General features: G+C 45.0%; 1 protein-coding gene across 5 annotated transcripts in view; it reads left to right on the top strand.

Moving 5' to 3' along the window:
• LOC137371258 (protein furry homolog) overlaps nt 1-21,128 on the top strand; it is a 532,970-nt gene that overhangs the window by 77,914 nt on the left and 433,928 nt on the right. The window lies entirely within an intron of this gene.

Here is a 21,128-nt window from a genome sequence, read left to right as displayed (position 1 = left end):
CTTCTTACCTATATTATTGGTGCCAACGTGGACCACAACCTCTGGCTGTTCACCCTCCCTCAGAAGAATGTCCTGTTGCTGCTCCATGACATCCTTGACCCTGGCACCAGGGAGGCAACACACCATCCTGGAGTCATGTCTGCGGCCGCAGAAATGCCAGTCTGTTCCCCTAACTAATGAATCTCCTATCACTACTGATCTTCCACGCTTCTTCCTCCCCTCCTGTGCAGCTGAGCGGTGCCACAAACTTGGCTCTGACGGAACTCCTCTGAGGAACCAACACCCTCACCAGTATCCAAAATGGAAAACTGACTAGCGAGCGAGATCGCCTCAAGAGACTTCTGCACTACCTGCCTGGTTCTCTTAGATTGCCTGACGGTCATCATTCCCTATCTGCCTGAATGCTGCTATCCTGCGGTGTGACCACCTCCCTAAACATGCTATCCACATAGTTCTCTGCCTCGCAGATGCAGCACAGTGACTCCTACCACCGCTCAAGTTCCGAAACCCAGAGCTCAAGCTTGTGCAACGCGTGACACTTCCTGCAGATGTTTGTTAGGACTCATGGTTCGTCCATGCCTTCCCACATGCCACAGTCTGTACATTCCACTCAGCCGAGCTGCTCTGTCATGCCTTAACTTTACAGACTATTTATTATAAGTAGAATACTCACTAACCAGCTCCTTCCACTGCACCGAAGGAAGAACCAAATACTGGAGGGTGAAAAATATAGAAAAAAGGAGCACTTCCTCCCCCCTTCACTAAACTCCCCACTCACCAAGCTCGTATCTCCACATTCATACAAATTTTGAACTTTCGGATTTCTGTTGGATGTGTGTTACAGCACTGACACTCTCTGCATTCACAGCATTCTCAGCCTCTCCACCAATAAAGGATTGCCTCCTCCTGCACTGGCATAAATGTAGACCTGATTAGAGCTTGTTTCGTACCTCAGTCACTTACCTTCCAATATGTGATATTCCTGCTTGTCAGAAGCAGTTTTCATCTCATTGCTGAGTTCTGAAGTCCACATCTCTCTGCTGCTCAGCAGAGCTGGGAGAAGACCTTGTCCTCCAGTGAGCTGTCTCCTGACCATCCCTGCTCACTAGTGGTAACTGTTGCACTGTGTGAACACCTCTGTACCTCACTTTCTAACCCAACCAAGGTGTGATTCTCTACTGGTGTACTGTTGTTTTGGAGTGATGGAGTGTGTGAAGGTGCCTCCTCAGAAGAACTTTCCTCTGAGATGTCTACCTTGAGGGGCTCTGTTTTTTTGAGAAAAGCCTAGAGAAAAGGGACAGAAGTTTGGAGATACTGACTGGACAGTAGCAGATAAGAGGCACGATAATGCAAGTTGATGTAGTCAAGCTGTGTGCTTATGGATCCTTCAGAGGTTCATGACGAGATGCAAGGACTATTCAGACACTCTGTTCACAGAAGCTTCCACCCTCAAAATGTCCCATGTTGACAGTTCTTGCAAGGTCACTGATCTCAAGTACTTGCAGCTCCAGGTATGACTGCACCATGAGGTTGGGTGGTCTTCCTTCGTTCCCTGTTATTGTGGATTGTCTTGTCCTGCAGAGAGAGAGAGAGTTAATAGGTGTTTCATGCAAAGGATATTGCAGATGTCTGGGGCTACTGCTTGTTGTGCAGAGGCTGAGAGTGAAAAGAAGCAAGAGATGATCTTCCCAACTACATCCGTGACTCTTCTGACACCATACGTTATTTTGACAATTTCCAGTTTCCTGGACCCAACCGCCGCCTCTTCACTATGGGCGTCCAATCTGTCGACACCTCCATCCCCTACCAGGACAGTTTGAGGGCTCTCCGCTTCTTCTTTGAACAGAGGCCCAACCAGTCCCCATCCACCATCACCCTCCTCCGCTTGTCTGAACTTAATCTTACATTGAACAACTTCTCCTTCAAGTGAAAGGTGGTGCTGTGGGTACCCGCGTGGGTCCTAGTTATGCATGTCTTTTTGTGGAATATGTCAAACATTCCTTGTTCCAGTCCTACTCAGGCCCCTTCCCCCAACTCTTTTTCCAGTACATTGATGACTGTATCGGTGCCGTTTCCTGCTCCCGCGGCGAACTGGAAAACTTTATCAACTTTGCTTCTAATTTCCACCCTTCTCTCACCTTTACATGGTCCATCTCCGATACTTCCCTTTCCTTCCTCCACTTCTCTGTCTCCACCTCTGGGGATAGGTTGTCTACTAATATTCGTTATAAGCCCACCGACTCCCACAGCTACCTCGATTACACTTCTGCACACCCTGCCTCCTGTAAGGACTCCATTCCATTCTCCCAGTTTCTCCATCTCTGACGCATCTGCTCTGATGATGCAACCTTCCACAACAGCGCTTCTGATATGTCTTTCCTTTTTCCTCAACCAAGGATTCCCCCCCACTGTGGTAGACAGGGCCCTCAACCGTGTCCGGCCCATTTCCCGCACCTCTACCGTCAGCCCTACCCCTCCCTCCCAGAACGGCAACAGGGTTCCCCTTGTCCTCACTATCCACCCCACCAGCCTCCACATCCAAAGGATCATCCTCCGCCAAGTCCAGCGTGATGCCACTGCCAAACACATCTTCCCCTCCCCTGTCAGCATTCCAAAGGGATCGTTCCCTTCATGACACCCTGGTCCACTCCTCCATTACCCCCAACACCTCATCCCCCTCCCACGGCAACTTCCCATGCAATTGCAGGAGGTGTAATAACTGCCCATTCACCTCCTCTGTCCTCACTATCCAAGGCCCCAAACGCTCCTTTGAGGTGAAGCAGCGATTTACTAGATCAAACGCAGATCGGGTGACCACTTTGTGGATCACCTCCGCTCAGTCCGAAAACATAACCCCGAGCTTCCGGTTGCTGGCCATTTCAACACATCCCCTGCTCTGTCCTGGGATTGCTGCAGTGTTCGAGTGAACGCAAGCTCGAGGAACAGCATCTCATTTACCGATTAGGCACGCTACAGCCTGCAAGACTGAACATTGAGTTCAATAATTTCAGAGCCTGACTGGCCCCCCTTTTTATTTTCAGCTATTTTTTATTTTTTATTTTCTATTTGTTTATTTTATTTCATTTTGTTTCATCTTTCATTTTTTTTTACCATGTGCCGACCCACTTTTTTTGTCATGTTTGTGCTTTGGGCCAGGTTGTTCTATTTTTCTGTGAATTAACACCCTCTCTGCACTAACGCTTTGTCTTTCAGCACACCATTAACATACCGTTGCCTTTGCTCTATGATCTTTTGGTCAGTTATTCTCTGTGACCTTGTCCTATCAACACCTTCTCTTTTGTTATCTCTTGCCCCACCCCCGCTTTATTTGCTTAAAACCTATTACATTTCTAGCCTCTGCCAGTTTTGATGAAGGGTCACTGACCTGAAAAGTTAACTCTGCTTTTCTCTCCACAGATGCTGCCAGACCTGTTGAGTATTTCCAGCATTTCTTGTTTTTATTACAAGAGATGATCAGGATGTATAGGTGTTGAATGAAAAGCAGGTTTATGGAGTGTGTAGTGAGGAAGGAGCCACAGGTGAAGTTGGTTATTGTGCAAAGGCTAGCAAGCTTAAAGAGAATAATGCTATTATGGTGCTGTGAAGGGAGCAAGAAAGAGATTATTGTGTATTTGTAATGCGAATGAGAAGTGCTATTTTGTGCTTGGTAGTGAAGGCCACGGTGGAGGGGAGGGCAGTGTTGTGGGGTAGGGGGAAATAATTATTGCCATGTGCTGTTGAGAGAGCTGGATAAATAATAAACTGTAGTCAGTCCTGTTACTCAGATTGACTTGCAAGTCATTGAAGTGTTCCCTGCACTGGATCCAGGTCCCATGCGTGATGCTTCCTAGCAGGTTAGCAAATCGGCTGGAAAACCTACCGATTATATTATAATTATCCATCGATAGAGCCATGACTCAACCCCTGATTGTGATGGCAAGCCCACTTTTATCGAGGAGAATGATGATGTGCAGGTGAATTCTGCTTCCTCCACTGGCAGTCCAGTGTCTGGGGTAGTCTGGAGCAGACAAAGCAGCATCACCAAACCTGAGGGCATGATCTGATGATCTAGTGCCCATTTCTGTCCTTCAGTCTTTCCCTGGTGTCTGCAGCCAGAGCGCACCTCCCACTTAATAGATGCTGGCTGCCTTTAAGTGGCATCAGAAATGCTGATTTCCCATCCTGCAAATGTCCTCTGTGCATCCATTTTTGTGCACCATTTAATTTCTAAATCCTTATTCCTTTATTTAAGTCTTTCCCTGCTTATAACAAGACAATGTAATTTTTCTCCCACTGCCTTTTCTCCTGTTGTCTACTATCCATTTTGCTATTTTTATTTGTACATTAGAAACATAGAAACATAGGAAATAGGAGCAGGAGTAGGCCATTCATTATGATCATGGCTGATCATCCAACTCAGTAGCTTGTTCCGGCTTTTGTCCCATACCCTTTGATCCCTTTCACCCCAAGAGTTATATCTAACTCCTTTTTGAAAACATACAATGTTTTGGCCTCAAGTGCTTTCTGAGGTAGCGAATTCCACTGGCTCACCACTCTCGGGGTGAAGAAATTTCTCCTCATCTCAGTCCTGAAAGGTTTAGCCCATATCCTTAGACTATGACTCCTGGTTCTGGACTCCCCCACCATCGGGAACTTCCTTCCTGCATCTACCTTGTCAAGTTCTGTTAGAATCTTATAGGTTTCTATGAGATCCCCCCTCACTCTTCTGAACTCCAGCGAATATAATCCTAACCGACTCGATCTCTCCTCATACGTCAGTCCCTGCACACAATATTGCAGGTGTGGCCTCACCAAGGCCCTGTATAATTGCAAGACATCCCTGCTTCTGTACTCGAATCCTCTCGCTATGAAGGCCAACATACCATTTGCCATTAACCTCATCTATTTCTACCTTTTCTACTTTCTCTCTGATTTCATTTTCCCTTGCTTATCCAGTTAAAATGACACTTCATTTACCTGTTTTGCCAGCACCAATGTCTCTCAACAGCTAGAAAATACCTTCACAGGATCACCCATTATACTCGTTGTACAGAGTATTCCAACAAGAAGCTTGAGATATTCTTTCTTTGGGTAATTTGAATATATTCAGATACATTTCAGCCCCTTATTGAAGTTCCAGCCCATTTTGTTCCATCAGAGGATCTTGTTCAGTGCAAATTGGACAGAGAAACAGACAAAAAGGGCTATCTGGTGATGATCGCAGGTTTCACACCAGCTGGACAAAACCTGCTAATAGGAAAATCAGCCATTTGGTGTGATGTAATACAAGTATACTTCAAAAATATATTTGCTCAATGTGATCTCAGAATGTGGTTAATTAGTTTTGTTAAATTGTTTCATAGGACCACAGTTGTATTACATGCCAGAGTTAGCAACTCGGCATAATATAGATATGACCTAGTTAAATTTGTATTAAATTTTAATTGAGAATCACAGTGAATTAAAAGTTAAAAGAGACGTTGACCTAGAAATTTATGTGCACCCATTTTCTTGTTATCGGGGATGGAGTCAAAGGAGCAAAAGATGGGTCTCATGGACAATCTGGGCTTGGAGAGGGAATAAGGGGAAATAATTAGAGAAATGAGAGAAAAATACAGGTTTAGGTATAGGGAAAAGTTGTGGGGAAGGATTGGCTTTGTTGAAAACAGAAATAGAAGCAACTGCTGCAGCTGAATGAATGCTCTGAATCTGTGCGGCAAAGATGTCCATGAGCTTCTTCCATTTATTGCCAAATGAGAAATATTAATTTAATCGGTTGGAAACTTACAGTCGACTTTGAATGGAAAAAATCCCACAGTTAACTTTTAAAGAACTAGCAGCCAAGATGGCCACTGCAGTTTGCATCTGAAATACCAGGAGATTGAACTGGAGACAAAAGTCTACTAAGAAGCCCAGCCAGAACAATGCTTTGGCTAACTGAGTAGATTATGCAGATCATCCTCATTAGAAGGACAGTCAAAGCTATTTTGAGGCATTCATAAGTGGAGACGTCCCTCCAGGGATAAACACTGACAACCCCACCTAAGGGAGATTTTAGGTTTTATACTTCGGACCTCATTAAAAACAAAGGGGATTGAGAGAACCATGTGACCATCTGTCCATCTCTGAAAAAAACTGGGAGTTTTGTTACACTCACAGAAGCCAAGGAGTAACTGACTGCAGCAGCAGAGAAAGCTGTGTGCCTCTCTCTCTCTGTCTCTGTCTCTGTCTCTGTCTCTCTCTCTCTCTCTCTCTCTCTCTCTCTCTGTCTCTCTCTCTCTCTCTGTCTCTCTGTCTCTTTCCAGAAAACATCAAGTTTGAAAACTGTCTGTGACTGTTGACACAGCTACAGACTGCTACAGCCAGAGACCAGGAGAAGAGAGCCACCTGGACTGTCTTCAAGAAAGCCCTGAGCAAAGCAGGCCAACCACAAAGTGCACTTTGACCAGCCATGGACTTCAAGAATACAGCTTCAGCCGGAGGACTACCGCTTCACATCCACTTCACAGACTGTGTATTTAAGTTCCATTTATTCTGGACTGTAATCCAACCACCAAATCTATTTTTCTTTCTGTAATCTATTTGTGTGTGTGTGATTCTCTTGTGAATGTATGCGTGAATGTGTAACATTTTATTTATTATTTTTAAATCCGGGTTAGAGTGTTAAGTATAATAAAATTACCTCTTGTCTAAACTCAAGAAAACCTGTCTGATAGGTTCTTTCACAATCACAGTAAAGGTAAAAGGTAAAACACTCACGGAGGTCGTAAGCACAACCACTGTTTAAAAGGAATAAATCCTGTTGCGGTCAAATAAAAGGAAGGGCAAGAGGAGTGACTGTGACCCCCCCCCCCCCCCCCCCCACATAACAGAAGTGAGGGTAGAGAGGAGAGAGCAGAGAGACTTAACGGGTTGGTTGGTAGATATCCAGTGAAGGTGTTAACTGTGCACAATAGCAGATCTAGTATTGCATCAATTCAGCAGAGGAGTGAGGAATACTGGAAGTGAAACCCAAGGACCAAGCGTAGTGATGATTTTATTTTCACTGCTCTTCTTGGTTTTCACTTCCATTTACTGTTCAGTCCACAATACATACTTTCTGTCAAGATTTTGAGTCATTTTTATGTCAACCCTTAACATTGAAAATCACAGTGTAAATATTTTATAATAGCAAATCCCTACCTGCGTATGTAGTTCATCATCATTATGGGTTGTGTTAATCCAATTTTACTTTGAGATCTTTCATCGTCTCTGCTTCCACCATCCTTGTTGGCAGTGAGTTCCAGGTCATTACCACTCACAGCTTTAAAAAGTTCTTCCTCACACCACCCCCACACCACATCTTTTGCCCAAAATCTTAAAGCTATGTCCCCTAGTCCTTGTACCATCAGCTAATGGAAACAGCTTCTCTTTGTTTACCTTATCTAAACCTTTCATAATCTTGTACACCTCTACCAAATCTCCCTTCAATCTCCTTTGCTCCAAGGAGAACAACCCCAGCTTCCCCAACCTAAACTTGTAGCTATTTTCCCTCGTCCTCGGAACCATTCTAGTAAATCTCCTCTGCACCCTCTCAAGGATCCTCACATCCATCCTAATGTGTGATGACCAGAATTGGATGGAATGCTCCAGTTGTGGCCTCACCAGAACTTTTGAAAGGTTCAGCATAACTTCCTTGCTTTTGTACTCAATACCTCTATTTATGAAGCCCTAAATCCCATATGCTTTGCTAACCACTCTTTCAATATGCCCTACCACTTTCAAAGATCAATGCACATGAATCCCAGGTCTCTGTTCCTGCACACTCTTTAGATCTGTGCCATTCAGTCTATATTGCCTCTTCCTAACCCTTCTGCCAAAATGCATCATCTCACACTTGTCTGTATTAAATTTCATCTGCTCCTTGTGTGAAAATCAGTATCATCTGTGCCCATGTCCCACCAAAAGACAAGCATGCAAAGTTGATGGATTTGAGGATCGATCAATATGTTTGAGTAAAAGTGGCAACTACAGTTCTACAGAATGACATGCTTGATTGTCAAATTGTTAAAAATCTTCAGTCTGGTTTCAAAATGTTATTGTTGTTCATGCAGTGCTATTTAGATAAAAGATTTCCTTGGTTCACTATTTAATCCTTATATATCAATTTTCAGTTTCACTATAGAATGGTTACAGGGGAAATTTTTCCTTGTGGTTTTTAATTTAAACTCTTTTCACTGGTTAATTTTTGTAAATTAAAAGTCGCAGTTGCAGTACAAAGACAGCTGTGTTATTATAAATTGTTTTGGAAACAGATGTAACGTCAAAAGGATGTGATTGTTGGTATCTGTGTGTACTGTAAAAAGATCATGTTTTGTGTACATCAGAATATTAATCCTATACTTTTCTTGGGTTCAAAAATATGATATTATGGTTAATCTTCATTTCTGCATGTTTGTTGCTCCTGAGTTAAAAAAAAATCTTATCAATCAAACTACCTTTTAATATAGGTTACTGAAAAAAATAAAGTACTAATTAAAACAATAGTAGATATTCCCAATGGACAAGTATTTCCAAACATTGGTATCTATCAGATCAGCATGTGGTAATTCATGTAAACAAGGAAACTGGAGAATGGCTAGTACAGGAGATATTGGGAACATGGATTTTCTGGTTGGTTTCAGAACTCTTAAATTTGAGCTATTGTGTGTAAGTCTCATCAGACCACAAAGAAACACCTTTTTATCCACTGGGCTATGAATGGATACTGATCAATCTGTCGCCAAATGCTTCTCTACCTCCACTCAACTATTTCAGAAAAGATGGATGCATGCCATTAGATTGCTCGTGATGCAGAACACAATCACTGAGACTGAGAAAAATGTAGGAAACAACCTAAACTGCTCGGCTTGAAAGTATCAGTGCTTTACTAAAACTGCTAGGGAAGAGACATTACTATAGGACCACTGGATGTACAAAATTTGTTTATCGCAGTCATAAATCTATGCTACAATCCCACTGAGTTTGTATGTGGAAAATAGTGCTGTTCATGCTCACATCTATGTTTTCTGCATGATAATTTTTAAAGGGCCAGTGTAGAGTTAGTGGGAGTAATTTTGACTTTGTGTAACAGTTTATTATGGGTGATAACAAATCGACAGCCTGTTTAACATTTCTCTGGTAGGCTAGGAACAGATGAAGCACTTGAGGAATATAAAGACAGTAGGAAGGAACTTAAGCAAGGAGTTAGGAGGGCTAAAAGGGGTCATGAAAAGTCATTGGCAAACAGGATTAAGGAAAATCCCAAGGCTTTTTATACATATATAAAGAGCAAGAGGGTAACCAGGGAAAGGGTTGGCCCACTCAAGGACAGAGATGGGAATCTATGCGTGGAGCCAGAGGAAATGGGTGAGGTGCGAAATGAGTACTTTGCATCAGTATTCACCAAGGAGAAGGACTTGGTGGATGATGAGCCTAGTGAAGGGAGTGCAGATAGTCTCAGTGATCTCATTATCAAAAAGGAGGAGGTGTTGGGTGTCTTACAAAGCATTAAGGTAGATAAGTCCCCAGGGCCTGATGGGATCTACCCTAGAATACTGAGGGAGGCAAGGGAAGAAATTGCTGGGGCCTTGACAGAAATCTTTGCATCCTCATTGGCTACAGGTGAGGTCCCAGATGACTGGAGAATAGCCAATGTTGTTCCTTTGTTTAAGAAGGGTGGTAAGGATAATCCAGGAAATTATAGGCCGGTGAGCCTATAATTCCTTACTTGGTCAGGAAATTATTGGAGAGGATTCTTCGGGACAAGATTTACTCCCATTTGAAAACAAACAAACTTATTAGCGAGAGACAGCATGGTTTTGTGAAGGGGAGGTCGTGTCTTACTAATTTGATTGAGTTTTTTGAGGAAGTGACGAAGATGATTGATGAGGGATGGGCGGTGGATGGTGTCTATATGGACTTTAGTAAAGCCTTTGACAAGGTCCCGCATGGCAGACTGGTGCAAAAGGTGAAGTCACACGGGATTAGAGGTGAGCTGGCAAGATGGATACAGAACTGGCTCTGTCATAGAAGGCAGAGGGTAACAGTGGATGGGTGTTTTTCTGAATGGAGGGATGTGACTAGTGGTGTTCCGCAGGGATCAGTGCTGGGACCTTTGCTGTTTGTAGTATATATAAAAGATTTGGAGGAAAATGTAGCTGGTCTGATTAGTAAGTTTGCGGACGACACAAAGGTTGGTGGAGTTGCGGTTAATGATGAGGATTGTCAGAGGATACAGCAGGATATAGATTGGTTGGAGACTTGGGCGGAGAAATGGCAGATGGAGTTTAATCCGGACAAATGTGAGGTAATGCATTTGGAAGGTCTAATGCAGGTGGGAAGTATACAGTAAATGGCAGAACCCTTAGGAGTATTGACAGGCAGAGAGATCTGGGCGTATAGGTCCACAGGTCACTGAAAGTGGCAACGCAGGTGGATAAGGTAGTCAAGAAGGCATACGGCATGCTTGCCTTCATCGGTCAGGGCATAGAGTATAAAAATTGGCAAGTCATGTTGCAGCTATACAGAACCTTAGTTAGGCCACACTTAGAATATTGCGTGCAATTCTGGTCGCCACACTACCAGAAGGACGTGGAGGCTTTGGAGAGGGTACAGAGGAGGTTTACCAGGATGTTGCCTGGTCTGGAGGGCATTAGCTATGAGGAGAGGTTGGAAAAACTCATTGTTTTCACTGGAACGACGGAGGTGGAGGGGCGACATGATAGAGGTTTACAAAGTAATGAGCGGCATGGACAGAGTGGATAGTCAGAAGCTTTTTCCCAGGGTGGAAGAGTCAGTTACTAGGGGACATAGGTTTAAGGTGCGAGGGGCAAAGTTTAGAGGGGATGTGCGAGGCAAGTTCTTTACACAGAGGGTGGTGAGTGCCTGGAACTTGCTGCCAGGGGAGGTGGTGGAAGCAGATGCGATAGCGACGTTTAAGAGACATCTTGACAAATATATGAATAGGAAGGGAATAGAGGGATATGGGCCCCGGAAGTGCAGAAGTTGTTAGTTTAGGCAGGCATCAAGATCGGCGTGGGCTCGGAGGGCCGAATGGCCTGTTCCTGTGCTGTACTGTTCTTTGTTCTTTATTTCTATTGACTTCAATGGAAATAAAAATTGGGAGAGATATAACTCGCTATTACCTATTTTGTACTATCGCACCATGTCGACCTCATTACTTTTTCAAGACACTAATCTTAGTCTCGCAATAAAAATACACTCCGGTTAGAAATATAGGGCTGGATTTTTCTAGTTGAGAGAAGTCTCAGTGCTGGGTTCAAATGTGGGCCACAGAGCCGCATGGGGTGGGTGGACTTTATTAGGATCTTCCCATCTGCATCCACTGAACGTCCAGCAGGCGGGGGAGCTGGTCAAGAATAAGTGGCAGGTGGGCGGAAGTTCCAGCAGGTCAAAGGATGATGCCATATTTAAAGGCCAGTCTGCAGCCTTCATACAGGCTGCACACATAGGGCTGAATTTAGTGGGCCCATTGTGGGTCTTTTTCTTTTAGAGATGCAGCACTGAAACAGGCCCTTCGGCCCACCGAGTCTGTTCCGACCATCAACCACCCATTTATACTAATCCTACACTAATTCCATATTCCTACCACATCCCCACCTGTTCCTATATTTCCCTACCACCTACCAATACTAGGGGCAATTTATAATGGCCAATTTACCCATCAACCTGCAAGTCTTTGGCTCCTGGCAACGGACCCAGAAGTGGGCACCATTCCCGCTAGTCACGTGGGCGGCTGCCCTACTACAGTCATATGGTGGGTGGCCATTTTGCGTAATGTAGGCACGGGGCTTGTCCAATCACACGGCGGGAGTGAAATGCAATAATGGAGGCACGAGGCCCTCCCAGTCACACGGTGGGAGCCAGTTGCAAGATGCTGAATGCAACCTTTACAAGTGCTTCTTCAAGGTGTGAACCCATCCCTAGCAGCTGGACTCAAGGCAGGCTACCGATCAGGCTGTTCCTTGGCCTGTGATGACTTTGGTGGCTGTCTGATGGATTCCTGCACTGGTGTAGGACTCTGTTCAGGCATCATGGCTAATGGAGCTGAGCTCACTGGCAGAGGGGCTGAAGAGCCAGTTTCCACACTCGGGATGCCCTGAGGGAGGTCAGTCTCTCCTCCTCCCTTTCAAGGTTCACTCGAACTTCCCTGCTCACTAGAGAAGGACGAGGAGTTGGAGAAGACTCCAGCTGCCTCGTCCTTCTCATGCCTTGCCATTGCTCCGTAGAGCTCAAAGTAATGTTGTGCAGGTCTGCGCGCGTTTGTGGAATCTGGTTCTCTATGAGAGTCGCCAACCTCTCGATAGAGGAAGTCATGCGCTCGCATGCCTGAGACACAGCAGCACTTATGGTATAAATGGACTCCTCCATCGCCCACTCATGGCTGTGCATTTCCTCTGGCATCAATGCCTAATGTTGCCTTAACTCTCCCTGCAACTCCAGCATGCTGTGTGCTGTCAACACCAGAGGCTCATAGGACCAGTAGCGGATGAAGGACCAATGATGGCTCCGGGATCACATGAGACCTCAGAGGAGGAACTGTCATCTGAGGAGACAGTGTCACATCAGTCCAGCGCGCCCTCCACCAATGCAGACATACTTATGTCAATGGGCATTGACACGCATTTAGAAAGAGTGACGCCAGCTGATGAACACAGCACAGATGCGCACAAGCAGGTAACGGAGGCAGTGACAGCTGTGGCCACTTCCAATCAGAGGATTGAGAAAAGGCCCAGTGATGATGAACGTCCAGCAGGTTTCAAGATTCGGGAGTCATTAGCAAAGCAGCAGATGCTGGAGCAGCAGTGTGAAATGGGTAGATATCTGTCAATATTCCCAGAAGCTGTTTGCTTCCATGTGCAAACCATGGAGGAGTCCATCCCTGCCTTGAGCAGCACCATGTCTCTGGTGTGTGAGCGCATGGCCTCCTCCATTGAGAGAGTGGTGACCCTCATGGAGAGCTACATGCAGCATGCCACCAAACGGATGCAGGAGGTGTGCATCAACTTCCACAGTATGGCCTCATCCAAGAGCTATGTTGAGTGATGGGTAGGTGAGATGGTCCCGAAATGCATGGACCTGTTGCCAGATGTTCAATCACTCCAGGTTAGCAGGGAAGTGCAGGTGAGTCTTGAAAGTGTCAAGCATCTGCTGTCTGAAACCTATGAGGGCTTTTCTTAAGGCACTCCTTACGAGGACAGGGGATCCTCGTCCCCTTTGATGGTGACACAAATGCTGCATGCAGCACTGATGAAAGAGGCAGCTACTGCAGATGCAGGTGACCCCGAATGTGTTGGGCCCCTCTAGGACACCCAGAGGTTGTCCACTGTGGCCATCTCATCTACCAGAGTAGAAAAGGCAGCAGCCTGCCTCCATATCAGCTGCAGGTGCTGGGAGAGCACAACATGGAAGCACCTGGAAGCGTTCACGTAAATCCACCTAGTTGAACTTGGAGTCTCACAGGGTGATTTTTTTTTGCTGAATGCCAAAATATTAGATCTTAATACTTTAGAAAGCCTAGGGAAGTATAGAAAGTGCAGGGTGAAGTAAAAAGGAAATTAGAAAAGCAAAGAGAGGACATGAAAAATTATTGGCAGGTAAAATCAAGGAAAACCCAAAGATGTTTTATCAGTACATTAAGAACAAGAGGATAACAAAGGGAAGGGTAGGGTCTATCAGAGATGTACAAGGAAACCTATGCGTGGATGCAGAAGATGTGGGCAGGGTTGTTAATGAGTTTTTGTCTCCGCAGGAGAGGGTTGATGTAGACATTGTAGTTAAAGAGGAGGAGTGTGAAATATTAGATACGATAAGCATAATGAGAGAGTAAGTACAAGAGGGTCTGATATCATTGAAAGTGGATAAATTGCCAGGGCCAGATGGATTGCATCCCAGATTGTTAAAGGAAGCCAGGGAGGAAATAGCAGATGCTCTGAGGATCATTTTCAAATCCTCACTAGATACAGGAGGGGTACCAGATGATTGGACGTCTGCGAATGTTGTGCCATTGTTTAAAAAGGGTGCGAGGGATAGGCCAAATAATTACAGGCTGGTCAGTCTGACCTCAGTGGTAGGTAAATTGTTAGAATCTATTTTGAACGACAGGATAATCTGCCATTTAGAAAGGCACGGATTAATCAGATATAGTCAGCATGGATTTGTTAAGGGAAGGTCATGTCTTACTAACTTAATGGAGCTTTTTGAGGAAGTAACAAGAAGGATTGATGAGGGTAGTGCAGTAGATGTCGTCCACATGGATTTTAGTAAGGCATTTGACAAGGTCCCACATGGCAGACTGGTCAGTAAAATGAAAGCCCATGGGATACAGGGGAATGTGGCAGGTTGGATCCAGAATTGGCTCAGTGACAGGAAACAAAGGGTAGTAGTCGACAGATCTTTTTGTGAATGGAAAGCTGTTTCCAGTGGCGTTCCACAGGGCTGTGTTGGTCCCTCGCTGTTTGTGGTATAAATAATTTGGACTTAAATGTGAGAGGCATGATTGGGAAATTTGCTGATGACACAAAAATTGGCCGTGTAGTTGATAGTGAAGAGGATAGCCCTAGACTCCAGAAAGATGTCAATAGTTTGGTTGAGTGGGCGGAAAAGTGGCAAATGGAATTCAATCCAGATAAGTGTGAGGTAATGCATTTGGGGAGGGCAAATAAAGCGAAGGAATACACAATAAATGGGGGGATATCGAGAGGGGTAGAAGAAGTGAGAGACCTTGGAGTGCATGTCTACAGGTCCCTGAAGGTGACAGGACAGGTAGCTAGAGTGGTGAAGAAGGCATATGGAATGCTTTCCTTTATTGGCCGAGGTATAGAATTCAAAAGCAGGGATGTAATGCTGGAACTACATAAAACGCTGGTTAGGCCACAACTGGAGTATTGCGTACAGTTCTGGTCACCACATTACAGAAAGGACATAATTGCTCTCGAGAGAGAGTACAGAGGAGATTTACGAGAATGTTGCCAGGGCTCGAAAGTTGCAACTATGAGGAAAGATTGGATAGGCTAGGGTTGTTTTCCTTGGAACAGAGGAGGCTGAGGGTGACTTAATAGAGGTGTACCAAATTATGAGGGGCCTAGATAGAGTAGACAGGAAGGAACTGTTTCCCCTAACAGAGAGGTCAATTACCAGGGGGCACCGATTTAAGATGATTGGTAGAAGGATTAGAGGGGACATGAGGAAAAGCTTTTTCACCCAGAGGGTGGTGGCTGTCTGGAATTCACTGCCAGGAATGCTGGTGGAGGCAGAAACCCTCAATCCTGTTGAAAGGTACCTGGACATACAACTGAAGTGCTTTAACCTGCAAGGCTATGGACCAGGTGCTGGAAGGTGGGATTAGATTGGGCAGCTAGTTTTTTTGGCTGGAATGGACATGACTGGCTGAATGGCCTCCTTCTGTGCTGTAATTTTTCTATGGTTCTATCGTTTGTGCAAATTAAAGTTCTTGTAATGCATACTTTAATGGGTTGTCTGTTCATTTCTGCATCAGTGGGCTGTTGTCCGATGTTGAGCACTTCAGATGGAAGGTGTGGAAAGGTGTGCTCAGAATGAGGCCAATGATGAATGTAGCCCTTGGAATGACGTAATGACAGAGCCAGTGAGATGGTATAGTCGTTGATGAAATGCCACCAAGGCTCCCTCAGGGAGAAGATTGAATAATTTCCCAGGGCATTTAAAGTATATCGGAAGAAATATGTGCTTATGAGTGAGTCGCATCTCTCTGGCACACTTGTCAATGCCCGAAATCAGACCTGCAGATGCATTTCCATTGGCTGCTTGGTCTCGTGCCTTCTCCCATTCATCCTCCTAGGGGGAGGAGAAGGCAGTATGTCCAATATGGTTGTCCCTCTCCAATGCAACTCTCGTCTGGAGTGCCAGGTTCTGTAGAGCGCAGCGTTCCTCCATGATACACGGCCCTTGATGTGGCGTATTGCAGGGTTCCCCCCGATCTATCTCAGCACCTGAACCTCATTTTCAGTAGGCCAATGGCCTGTTTGATGGTCGCCCTTGTAGTGACATGGCAGCAGTTGTTGGTGTCCTCTGGCTCAGTGGTAGGGTTCGACTCAGGTGTAAACAACCATGTCTTTAGTGCAATACCCTTATCCCCCAGTATCCATCCACAAAGGCGTTTGGTGGCCTGAAGAGCTGAGGCACCTGGGACTGTCTCAGGATGTACGATTCGTGGCAGCTTCCCGGGAACTGTGCGCACACCTGCAGGATCCTTTTGCAGTGGTCACAGACTATTTGCACATCAACTGCGAGGGGCTTACACATTGCAGTCCCTCCAAATATTCAAACCTCCACTTAGCTGAACATCAGCCTCTGTTTGACAATGCAGCTGTACTCAATTGCTGTCCCTTCCAGCCAACACTCACCTCTCGCTGCGATCTCATCTCCTTTGAGCAGGCGGGTTGCTGATGCTGCGTGGAACCCATGCGCCCCATGGAAAATTTAAAATCCACTTCAAATTCACTCTCAATTGGCTGCTTATCAGCCTCAATTGCCAACCTGCCATACCTTGTGAATTCCGGATCTCACTGCCCAGTCACCCCTGGGAAGTTAGCCTGGCAGCAGGAAGACGTTGGGGTTCCACTGCGTGTTCCCCTGCCATTTTGCAGGCCTCCCCGCCCCACCTCCGAGTCCATTGCCACGGGACCAGTAAAATTCCACCGAAGGCTCTAATTTTAACACTGGGTGGATAGATGATGAGGCAAATTAGAAATTCACCCACAGTTTGCACTGAGAGCTGCTGAGTCTGGTAAGTCTGGTGAGAAGGAGTTTTAAGGGTTAATTTCTCTCTAAAGTCCAGTTTTTCTTCAATTTAGCAGTTAACTAAAATTACAGCTTAAGTAAGAGAAGTTTAAGTTTTATTCCAGCCTTAAAACAAGGATATACTAGCTCTCAGGGAGCAGCTGCAGCTAGTTACTTCGGAGGTGGCTTAAACTGGTTTTCAGAAGTTTGAGTCAGTTGTTTTTCAGAAAGTATAAAGCAGGGCTTCCTCGCTGCTGCTTCGTCTGAACTGAGTGCTACCTCGAGTGCACAGAGTGTAATGTGGGAGTTTGATGACTTGAGAGCATTCAGTGCGGGAGGTACTCCTTTTTTCAGCCTCCAGCAGCTGGCTCTTTCTTCGGTGCAGGGGAAGAAGCTGATTGGTGAGTAACTGGTAAGTTATTCTACTTATTCTAATAGTAATAAATAGTTTTTAAAGTTAGGGTAGGTCAGGGCCACTCAGCCAACTGGAATGCACAACCTGTGATATGTGGGAAGTCATGGACGCACCACATGTCGCAGACGAACACATCTGCAGGAAGTGTCACCAGCTGCAGATGCTTGAGTTCCGGGTTTCGGAACACGAGCGGCGGCTGGAGTCACAGTTGTGAATCCGCGAGGTGGAGGACTACATGGATAGCATGTTTATGGAGGTGGTCACACTGCAGTTTAGCAGCACGCAGGCAGAGAGGGAATGGGTAACCGCCATGCAGTCTAAGAGAACCAGGCAGGCCGTGCAGGAGTCCCCTGAGTCTATCTTGCTAATCAATTTTCCATTTTGGATACTGGTGAGGGCGATTGTTCCTCAGGGGAGTGCAGCCAGAGCAAAGTCCGTAGTACCACGGGTGGCTCAGCTGCACTCGAGGGGAAGAAGAAGAGTGGAAGAGCAGTAGTGATAGGGGATTCGATAGTCAGGGGATCAGACAGGCATTTCTGTGGCAGTAAAAGTGATTCCAGGTTGGTGCGTTGCCTCCCTGGTGCCAGGGTCAAGGATGTCATGGTGCGGCTGAAGGACATCCTTCTGGGGTTCTGGGGGAGGGTGAACAGCCAGAGGTCGTGGTCCACATGACATAGGTAGGAAGCGGGATGATGTCCCGAAAGCAGACTTTAGGGAGTTAGGAAGGAAATTAAAAAGCAGGACCTCAAGAACAGTAATCTCAGGATTGCTCCCAGTGCCACGTGCTAGTGAGCACAGGAATAGGAGGATTGATCGATTGAGCACTGGCTGGAGAATTGGTGTAGGAGGGAGGGCATCAGGGTTCTGAGGCATTGGGACCAGTTCTGGGGCAGGTGGGACCTGTACAAGATGGATGGGCTACACCTTAACAGGACCAGAACTAATATCCTCGCAGGGAGATTTGCTAGTGCTGTTGGGGAGGGTTTAAACTAGCTTGTCAGGGGGATGGGAACCTGGGAGATACCTCAAATTGGAAGGAAAGCTGGTAACAGGAGGTAGAAAAGTAGCAAGGACATTAGAAGGCAGGCGAAACAAAGGCGAGCATCAATTAGGCTTAGAATACAGAATAATGTCAAGAAGACAAGGTTAAGGGCACTCTACCTGAATGTACACAGCATTCGCAACAAGATATATGATTTAAAGGCACAAATAGAGGTAAATGGATATGATCTAATTGCCATTATGGAAACGTGGCTACAGGGTGACCAAGACTGGGAACTGAATATTCAAGGATATTCGACTTTTAGGAAGAGCAGGCAAAAAGGAAAAGGAGGTGGTGCTGCATTGATAATAAGGGATGAGATCAGTACATTAGTAAGGTAGGATCTCAGATCAGAAGAATAACATGTGGAATCTGTTTGGGTGGAGCTAAGAAACAGCAAGGAGCAGCAATCGGTGGGAGGAGTTGCTTATAGGCCACCAAACAGTAATGTGGGGCATGGTATTACTCAGGAGATTAGAGAAGCATGTAGCATGGGTAATACAGTAATCACGGGTGACTTCAATATGTATGTAGACTCAGTAAACCTAATGAGCGCTAATGCAGTGGAGGATGTGTTTCTGGAGTGTGTTAGGAATGGTTTTCCAGAGCAGTATGTCGAGGAACTGATTAGAGAACAGGCTATTTTAGATCTAGTATTATGTAATGAGAAAGGGCTAATTAATAATCTTGTGAAAGAATCCTTTGGGATGAATGACCATAATATGATAGAATTTTACATTATTTTTTGAAAGTGAGGTAGTTCAATCTGAAGCCAGGGTGTTAAATTTGAACAAATGAAATGCTGAAGGTATGAGGGGCAAATTGGCTGAAGTGGATTGGGAAAATAGATTAAAAGGTATGATAGTACATCGGCAATGGATAGTCTTTAAATAATTATTACATAGTTTACAGCAACTATACATTCCTTCAAGGCACAAAAGCCCCAAAAGAAAAGTCAGTCAACTGTGGCTAACAAAGGAAGTTACGGATTGTATGAGATTAAAAGAAAAGGCCTATAAAGTTGCCAGAAATAGTAGTAAACCAGAGGATTGGGAGGATTTTAGAATACAGCAAAAAAGGACCAAGAAACTGATAAAGGGAGAATAGAATATGAATGTAAACTAGCAAAAAACATAAAAATGGACTGTAAAAGTTTCTATAGATATGTAAAAAGGAATCGTTTGGCTAAGAGAAATGTGGGTCCATTACAGACAGGGTCGGGAATTTATAATGGGGAATAGAGAAATGGCAGAGAAGCTAAATGATTACTTTGTGTCTGACTTCACTGAGGAAGATACAAGAAATTTCCCAGAATTAGAGATCCAAGGGACTCGGGAGAATGAGGAATTGAAGGAAATTAGTATTAGTAAGAAGGTTGTATTGGAGAAATTAATGGGACTGAAGGCTGATAAGTCCCGGGACCTGATATTCTGCATCCCAGAGTGTTGAAAGAGGTAGCTATGGAGATAGTGGATGCATTGGTGATCATCTTCCAAAATTTTATAGATTCTGGAATGGTTCCTGCAGATTGGAAGGTAGCAAATGTCACCCCACTATTTAAGAAGGGAGGGAGAGAGAAAATAGGAAACTACAGACCTGTTAGCCTTACATCAGTCATTGGGAAAATGCTAGCATCTATTCTAAAGGATGTGATAAATGGACAGATAATAATGATCTGATTGGGCATAGTCAACATGGATTTGTGAATGGGCAATCACGTTTGATAAACCTGTTGGAGTTTTCCGAGGATGTTACTGACAGAATTGATAAAGAGGAGTCAGTGGGTCAGTGGACGTAGTGTACTTGGATTTTCAGAAGGCTTTTGATAAAGTCCCCCACAGGAGGTTGGTTAGCAAAATTAAAGCACATGGGATAGGAGGTAATATACTGGCGTGGATTAAGGATTAGTTAACAGGTAGAAAGCAGAAAATAGGAATAAACGGGTCATTCTCGCGTTGGCAGGCTATGACTAGCGGGGTGCCGCAGGGATCAGTGCTTGGGCCCCAGCTGTTCACAATATATATCAATGGTTTGGATGTGGGGACCAAATGTAATATTTCCAAGTTCACAGATGACACAAAACTAGATGGGAATGTGTGTTCTGAGGAAGATGCAAAGCGGCTTACAAGGGATTTGGACAGGCTAAGTGAATGGGCAAGAACATGGCAGATGGAATATAATGTGGAAAAATTTGAGGTTATCCACTTGGGTAGGAGGAATAAATGTGCAGAGTATTTCTTAAATGGTAAGAGATTAGAAATTGTAGATGTACAAAGGGACCTGAGTATCCTCGTCAATAAGTCACTGAAAGCTAACATGCAGGTGCAGCAAGCAATTAGGAAGGCTAATGGTATGTTATCCTTTATCACAAGAGGATTTGAGAACAGGAGTAGTGAAGTCTTGTTTCAATTGTATAGAAGCTTGGTTAGACCGCACCTGGAGTACTGTGCGCAGTTTTGGTCCCCTTACTTTAGGGAGGATATTACTGCCATAGAGGGAGTGCAATGAAGGTTCACCAGACTTGTTACCGGGATGGCAGGACTGTCTTCTGATGAGAGATTGGGGAAACTGGGCCTGTATTCTCTAGAGTTTTGAAGAATGAGAGGTGATCTCATTGAAACCTACAAAATACATACATGGATAGACAGGGTGGATGCAGGTAAGATGTTTCCCCTGGTTGGGGAGTCTAGAACCAGGGGACACAATTTCAAAATAAGGGGGAAGCCACTTAGGACCGAGATGACGAAACATTTCTTTACTCAGAGGGTTGTGAATCTTTGGAATTCTCTATCCCAGAGGGCTGTGGAAGCTCAGTCATTGAGTATGTTTAAAGCAGAGATTGACAGATTTCTACATATGGGTGCCATAAAG

Source organism: Heterodontus francisci, chromosome 6 (genome assembly GCF_036365525.1).
Source record: "Heterodontus francisci isolate sHetFra1 chromosome 6, sHetFra1.hap1, whole genome shotgun sequence".
Classification (NCBI taxonomy): domain Eukaryota; kingdom Metazoa; phylum Chordata; class Chondrichthyes; order Heterodontiformes; family Heterodontidae; genus Heterodontus; species Heterodontus francisci.
Note: the sequence above shows the minus strand (reverse complement) of the source record. Positions and strands in the feature narration are given on the sequence as shown.